General features: G+C 31.7%; 1 long non-coding RNA gene across 1 annotated transcript; it reads left to right on the top strand.

Annotated features, from left to right (window-relative positions):
- The first annotated feature begins 613 nt into the window (after positions 1–613).
- On the top strand, positions 614–3,922 carry LOC140014890 (uncharacterized). Its single transcript, XR_011821614.1, has 5 exons — positions 614–788; positions 894–1,158; positions 2,190–2,270; positions 2,379–2,439; positions 2,865–3,922. It is a non-coding gene; the product is annotated as an uncharacterized lncRNA (long non-coding RNA).
- Positions 3,923–8,922: the final 5,000 nt, after the last annotated feature.

Here is an 8,922-nt window from a genome sequence, read left to right on the forward strand (position 1 = left end):
AAGGGCGAAATGAAAACAAAACTCATTTCCTTTTTGCAAAAAATAAAAATAAAAATAAAAATACATGACCTCCCTTTTCCATCAATTTTCATCCATCAAACTTGTTACGCGCAAGACCTGTTGCTCATGCATTTTGGGAGCCTTATTCTGGCCGACTGACTATGGAAGCTTTTACTCAAGGTCGTACTCTTTTCCATTATTTCTTTCTTCTATATTCTTAATAACAGGATGGTTAAAAACAGGTTGGTTCCATATTATATATATACATACGGACATTGCTACAGTGCCTATAGTTATGATAACGATATTAGGGAAACCTACTATTATAGGTTTTTATTACCTTTAGTGACAGATCAAATCTTTTAGCGACTTTTTAAATATTATATTAAAATAATTAATATTAACTTTAGTAAGTTTTTAATTAAAACTAGTAAGTATATGCCTAAAAGATAAGTTTTAGTCAGAAATAGAAATTTACACTTTGAGTAATTTAATTTACTTATTATTTGACAAAATTTACTTTTCTTTAAATTAAACTTACTAATACTAAAAGTAAAAAATTTACATATTTAAGTAAAAAAATCACCGGTTTCTGGAAACGGTTTTGGGTTATCACATCTCTCTAAAGTTGCTTGCCTTCTTTTTATTTTCTTCTCACCTCACGATATGATGGAATAGAAATTTTTTCCTAGCAAGATTACGATAATTCTGATCGAGAATTGCCAAACGGATTCAAGAACGAAGATTCTGACTCCCACTGGATGCCGTTTAAAGGCCCTTCCAGCAAGGTGTTGCAAACAAAATGATTTGTTTTTTTGTTATTCCACTGAAAAATTGAGTATTCTTCTCCATATTCATTGTTCCTTTTTGTTTTTGTTTTGATTTTATCGTAGTTTTAGATGACAATGAAGGAGAGGATTTTGCTGGTGAATTGAAAATTGTACCCTTCGTATTTTGTGCATCTTCTGTTCCTTCTTATTTAAGTTTTATACATCTTCTGGCAAAATTTTCCTGTTTAGTCCACACTTTCCCTCTCTCCTAGGTGATTGATCGATTTTGGATGCTAGCATATGCAGACCCAACAAATTGGTTGAGATTTTATTAGGGCTGCAGTGGTGGTATCCTGCAAGAGAGTAGATGAAAAATAGCAGCCAAGAGGTTAGACCATCATGTTTCTTGAAAATCGTCTGATTATATTGCTTTAATTTATTTATCTTTCATTTGATTTGATTGTCAATATTTTGTTGAAAAATATGTGGGAAATGACTTAACCCTGTATGTGAAACATAGTAGCATGTCGGCATTTATGTGAAAAGTGGTTAATTTAGGAATGCATATAAGGTGTTTGGTGAAATGTCAAAAAGAAATTTGCATGATATGATTGATGCCTGTACGGGGTTAGAAAGCACCAAACAACTTGATTAAAATCACAGTTGACGAATTTCAGTTATCAATTTTTTAAATTAATTTTTATTGTATCTCCTCATTCCTATGTTTTAGATACTTCCAACACCGGATTCATAGACACTTATGATGCAATTTTTTAAAGATTCTAAGCAATGCAAAGTAAAGATTTTAGTACGTTGGTCTCAAAGTTATCGTTGTGTTCGTGGTACTATTAGAATCCTTTGTCTTTTTTAATGTTTGAATACATGAATTTGATTCTAGCAATTCCCACCGCCATGCAAAGAATTAGCTTTGATACGTCTATTTGCTCAAAATACATCGTTGAGATTGATAAGATTTAATACAAAAGGATTCGACGTGATATATATTCTAACATTGGAAAGCATTATTGTTTCTTTAAAAGTAGCAGCAAAATCACCCTTGCTTTGGGCGCCTGATGAATCATGAATTGGTCGGAGCCTACCTGAATCTAATTGTACCTACATATCACTACATATCACTGATCAATGACAAAAAACAATCTTGAACTATATTTGTGAACTTTGAAATTTCCCTGGTTTGAAAAACCAGCCAAACAATGTATTTCAATTGAGAATGTAAATTCGAACCTGATTGGATCATCCTATGGCCTATTGCAATCAGATTCACCGCATGGATGCAATAAGGAGTTAATGGATTGTAATTGGTTTCAGATCATTCCTCCTGGTTAGGTAATGTATAGCTTGCTTTTATTTTTGTATGAAGACATGAAATATAATTGTGCTGTATTTGCATTTGTATAGGCATTAATGTGGGCATGCAATCCTTCATTAATCCAAAGTCATGTACGAAACACTTACTTGTTAGGAGACGAAAATATTCAGGTACATTTTTCCTTCTTCACGCCTAAGTTTTATGTCACTTATTTGCTATGATTATGTGTTGTTGTGGCCTTTTTTTAATACAAATCTTGTTGGTTTATAACATATCAGATTTTTCAAGAACCACATCACCATTAGAAAACATATGCTAGGAAAGTCAATCATGTCAGAGGTAAGCTCAAATCAACATTGTTGATGGGAGTTCTGCTCATAATTGTTGAAGTATGTTATTTTCTTTTCAAAACTGTTATGCTTGCTTACTAAATAACACAATTATGAGCACTTGCTGTTTATGATTAAAAGGCATTTTGATGTATTGCACGGAAAAAGTGATTTATTGCACGGAAACGATATCAAGATGCAGAGAAAAACTTAAAATGAAATAAATTCCTTGATCAAATTCTGATACTTCCATATTTTTCATTGATAAGAGTTTATTTTACGTATTTTTAGTGTGTTTTATTAGTTAATTTTGGTTTGATTATTTAGTTTAATAACTAAAATAACTAAGGTTTTGGTAAAAAACTACATTTTATGTTAAAATGGCTAAACATTGCATTTTATGGATTTTTATGGTAAAAACTTCATATTTTGTAGGTTTAATGATTCAATCATCAAATGAAGTGCATTGAGAAGATATTTGGATGATTGAAGATGGATTAAAGTGGTGAAAATAAAATATGAAGTGTAAAAAGGAAAAATGCAATTTGAATCAAGAAAAGTCAGGTTTTGACAACTCTGACACGTTTTGGTATTTTGACTATATCTGGAGCTACACAGATCGGATCAAGGTGATCTTGGTACCATTTTGAAGCTAAGAGATATATCTACATTTGGTATGAAGACATCAAAGTCCAGTTCAGCCGTTTTCATAGTCCAAAAGTTGAAATACCGAAATTCAACTCAGCTGTCCAAAGTGGAAAACAGAGCTCTGACCAGTGTTTAGTATTTCGATCATATCTCAGGCTACAAAGCTCAGATTTGGATGATTCTTGAAGCATTGGAAAGATAACTCAAAGGGCTACAACTTTGGTGTTTTACAAAAAATCCAGTTCAGCCTTTATGATAGAGAAAATCGCAGCTGAAGTAAGGACAAAGTGAATACGCGAGTACACAAAACGTGACTTGTAACCGCGTTTTGTGTAGGCGCGTTTTCCGGCCGCAATTCTGCAATTTTGCTCAGTCAATTCTCTTGTGTTCTGACTACTTTCCAGCTACAATCTGCAAGAGAATTCGGTGCACATGCTTTAGAAGACAAAAGGGCAAGAAAGTTGGCATATTTTCAAGTAAAAAACAATGGCTATTGACTATCTTAACAATTTCAGATTTGGAAATCAAATGCAGCAAGTTTGGACCAATGGAAAAGGAGCTTTTGGAGCAGTTTATATAGGGAGCAACCAGGACATGCAGAGCATACGGGAGAAGCTTGGAAGTGCAGAAATGTAGTTTTTCCATTCTCTTAGTATTAGATTAGTGTAGTATAGTTTAGCTAGTTAGTTCATCCACTCTTGTATATTGCTAGATTAGGATGAAGATTGAGATGAAGAAGGAGGAGTTGAAGCTCATGTGACAAGGGTTATCTCTTCTCCAATTCTTTATCTTTTGTACTTGATTCCAAATTTAGTTAATATGCAATTTCTGGATTTTATGTTAAATATGTGTATCTAAAGTTTAAGCCTTGGGTTTGGTTGAACTTTCTATAATTGTTAGTATTTATTATTTGGTTATTTGTTTGCTATGATTTGAGCAAGTTATTTAGCACTTTGGCTTTTTAAATCATGATTAATCTGGTACCATTAATTGTGATTATCTAAGGTGTTATTTCTGCAATGAAAATTGATATTTAACATTAGTTCAATAAGTGCTAAACATAGGGAGTACACTCACGAAAGTAGAGGTGCACCTATGTGGTTTTTAGTGATTCATTTCATGTAATTTCACTGAAGAAATGAACTTGTAACTAATTTCATAACCATGAGAATAGGTATGGATTAGTTATAAGTATAATTGATTCACTACGAAAGTAGGATTCAAATGCATAAGGAAATTACACCATAATTAGCCTAGATGTAGTAATTAATGATCCAAATATAACACTTGCATGAGTAGTTAGGGATACCACAACCTAAGGAGCTTTTATTTGTTAATTTCTTGTATAAGTGCAGTAGGTTAAATTTCTTATTATTCATTGATAGTCTAAATAATAGAGAAGCTTTAGTAATACCGGTAATTGTTCACTCTTCCTTGTGGGATCGACCCGATATATACCCTAAACTACTAGTTGATCTGTATACTTGCAGTGAACGGGTGTAATTCGGTATTTTTTAGCTTGCACGTATGTAAAATACCCGTCATTCATCATTTTACTCACTTCAGATATTGTTAGCATCCAAGTGCTCTTGGGTTTGTAAAACAGAAATTTCAATTCAAACTGAAGCTTTTGATAGTGATATCAGAGCCCTTTTGTCGTGCAACATCAGCAGAATGCGCGCAATCAAATTTATCCTCAGCCTCTTTACACATTCAAAAGGGGATGCCCCAATTGTATTCAAAAGCCATCTTCTATCGTCAGACATGAAATTCTATGACATTTATCGACATTCCACTCAGAACCAAGTTTCACTTTATTAAAGCTGTTAACAATCCCTCTCCAAGTCCTAAAATCAGAATTATTTACCCAAAAAAAATAAAGGCAGAGAGAGAGTCACCCTTGTCTATATCCCCTTATAGGTTCAAGTATTTATTTACTTCCCCATTTAAAGTGCAGCTAATAAAGTGGATGTGATACATTTCATAACAACATCAGTAAAAGGTAGAAGGAAAACCAAATTGGATCAAACGAACGGTGCTTAAGCCAAAACCAATTGAAGTTAAACTTATCATAAGCCTTTTGTAAATTAATCTTCATATGTTCATTTTCTAATACTCCTATGCAAAAGTTCCTGAGTAACGCAATGCTATCGTTGGTTTTTCTTTCAGGAAGAAAGCTACTTTGGACAGGTCCAATAGTGGAAGAGAGCAGAGGCTTAATCCTATTAATAATAACTTAGTGGTTAGTCTATAAAGCACGTTACATCAGGCATTGGTCTACATTGGGTGACATTTTCAGTGGACTTCAACTTCAGGAACTAAGAGAAGCAAAGTTAATTCAAAAGGCTCATGCACGGTTCTCCTTCAGATTTAACCTCATTAACAAGCGCATAATTGAAGCTAATTATTTTTCTCATGAACAAGGATGAATTCAAACAAAAAGCTCAAAAAGAGACGTACAGTTACAACATGGAAAAAAATACTGAATAATAAAAAAAATGATAAACTCCAATTGTATTTATGATTAAAAAAAATGATAAACTCCAATTGTATTTATGATAAACTCCAATTGTATAAAAAAAATGATAACCTCATTAGTATTTATGAAATTGTATTTTCCATTTGTAGAAAAATAATATGTATTTTATATCTACTAACGAATAAATTACCGATGTTTTGAACAAATCAAACCTAAACTCATGGTGTGATATGTATATAGTTATTTATACTTATGCCATCATCCTTTCTTCCCATTTGCTTTTTAATAGTGCAAATTTCTTTTAATTATATTTACCGGTGGCAATTTCCGACATGACCTGAAAACACGACACGAACGTAACACGAAATTAATGGGTTCGGATTGAGATTTTGCAGGTTCGGGTCAAAATCGGGTCGAGTCCGTTGAATCCGAAAAGAAAACTGGTCGAATTCGGGTCAATGTGGGTGACCCGATACCCCGATACGACCTGATAAGCTGTTTACGAATTAAAAATTATTTTATCTATCTAAACTAAGTTATTCTTTTTTTCCAAAGGCATTAATCACTTAATCCTAAATGAATTTATTTAACTTGTGTGAAGTTGAAATTATTATATTTGGACAAATAATGTATTAATTATTTTTTACTTTTATACTGTTTTAATTTATTTTATATTTGGTTTGGGATAAAACACTTTTACAGTGTTTTAATTTATTTTAGATTTGGTTTGGGATTATTTATTTAAATTTTTATTACTTGATTATGTAATTAATCTTGTGCGAAATTGATTTTATTAGAAATTACAGTGATAAATTAGTAAATTGAAATTAAGTTTCGGGTCATTCGGGCCGTCCCGTCAACCCGACAACTTGAAATTTTCAGATTCGGGTCAGATATCCTGACCCGTCTCGGGTTGGCGAATCAGCGGGTTTTCTGTTATACTCGGGTCTCAACCCGACCCGCCAATCCGATTTGGACCCGATTGCCACCCCTAATTATATTGGTAAAAAAATAACATATTTTACAAATTATTCCAATTTATTTAGAAAATGTTACTAATTTCATCAGAAATTATGAAATGTAATCATGGTTTATTAATTTTTTACTAAATATAAATACTGCATACAAAAGGAAAAGATATTTGACTTTGTTTTACTTTGATTAGAAAAACTTGTGGTAGTAATAATGAATAGTGACAGGGGTGCAAATTTCAAATCAACAACCAACGTACACTTAATTACGGTAATTTTTTAGTTGATCAGACTAATATATGCCATAAAGTAGTAAGATTTGATCATTTATAAATTGACAATTTTAGCAGTCTATATACCATTCACCTATAAAAATTATGATTATTATAAAATGACATTTTATAATAATTTACATACTATTTTCCGATTAAAAGTAATTTTGATAAAAAAATGTGCATATAAATCCATATTGTAAATGATACAAAATATATTTGAAACTCACGAAACTTAATATATGGGTAAATTTACTATAATTTTCAAAGATTATGCCACATTAGTACAACTTTAACTTTTATACTTGTGACATAGAAAATAAATTTATTAAAACACATAACATTTATAAATGATACATACATTTATTAAAATGCCTAAACACATAACATTTATGAATGATACATACAATCATATATTATACATTTACATTACCAACAATTACTAACTATAATATTAAGTTTCAATCATTAATAAAAAAATCTTAGCATTATTTTAAATAAACTTCCTAATACTTGTTTCATATAAGTTTCTTTAAATAAAAGAGTAAATTTATGCCACAAACTAGTAAGTTTTGTCGATTAACCAAATTTACTATTCTATCAACAAGATTTACTATTAATCTATAAAAACTTACTATTACTTGAACTAAACTTACTCTCCAAAAAGTAAGTTTCGAATATAGAGTAGTAATTTATTTTTTAAAAAAAGTAACTTTCATTTTTATTTTGATTCATTTTTTGAGACATAAAAGTTACTAATTTATGGGGATAACTTACTATTTTTAATGCGAAACTTACTACCCAAATTTTTAGGCATTATCTTGTTTAGGTGATAGGTCCAACAGGTAATCAAATAGTCGCTAAAAGTGTCTTTACCTGTTATAGTAGGTAAAAATAGTTTCGTTATCATAACTATCGTTACTTCAGACTTTTCCATATACATACATATATATATATATATATATATATATATATATATGTATGTGCGCGCGCGTATCTAGGCCGCGATCAAATTATTGGCTTTTTTGTTTTTATCATTTCTTTTCTATCTTTCATATGATTCGTGAATCCTTGAAAAGGAAAAAGCTATGTCCATACAATGCTATGCTTGATTGGTGTATTGGAAGCTCGATGATACAAGGCCTAGATTTAAACTACGGGAATGGGGCTAATTACAATGGACAAACCTTACCTCCATTAAAGGGAGAATCAATGTAGGAAAATATGTTTCGTTTTAAAAAGTGAAAAATGGCCATATGCTTGCGAACCATTTTTCGAAGGGCAAAATTTCATTCTATTTACGTCTGGACCAATGTCCATCAAAGATAAGCTATATTTTGGGCTACTCTATTGTCTTTTTTTGGGCTATTACCAATGAAAGTCTAACTATTTACATTGTAGTTTATTTTGGCCCAATAATAGCCAACCCGTTCGATTGCCCAAGCGTTTGTCAAAATTCCCCCTGCCGGGTTTGTGGACGTTTCCTGTATAGAACCACAGCATCCTTCTTCCCAAATTCACCACTAAACTTCATCCATCAACCCCCAGATTAGTCCAAAACTTCCAACCCAACCTTCAACAATGTCACTCAAAAGTTAGGCAAAAGAAACACCCTGCAAATCCCACCAATCAAGCCCACCTTAAAAAAGCCCCTTACAACCCAATCAACCCAGATTGTCATTCTCTTATATATGGTTGATCACATTTGCACAAAACAAAAAAAGGTTCTATAGGGGAAACCGTGGAGTGAATGTGCCTCGCATTTGCCACAACTCAAAATGAACCCTAGCAGCAATTTTTTGCAATAAAAAAAATAATAATAAGAAAAAGGCAAAGTTACCTATCTCAAGTCAAAATTATAATTACACTGAATTTGATTTGAGAAGGGTAAGTGTCATCTATTAAGTAAAAATTGACATGGCATTAAAATTTGAACTTTTTCGAGATCACTAGTCAATATTGATGTTTCATGTATTTTGCTGCCTCAATATTTCTTTTTTCTCTTCCTTTGCCAAACAAATTTCCTGTTTGTGAGATTAATTTTGAGTGAATCAATTCCTGCAGTAACCAAGCAATCGAGTTTTAGCCAAACAACAAAATAAGATGTGAGTGTTATTATTATT

The sequence above is a fragment of the Coffea arabica genome, chromosome 9e (genome assembly GCF_036785885.1).
Source record: "Coffea arabica cultivar ET-39 chromosome 9e, Coffea Arabica ET-39 HiFi, whole genome shotgun sequence".
NCBI lineage: Eukaryota > Viridiplantae > Streptophyta > Magnoliopsida > Gentianales > Rubiaceae > Coffea > Coffea arabica.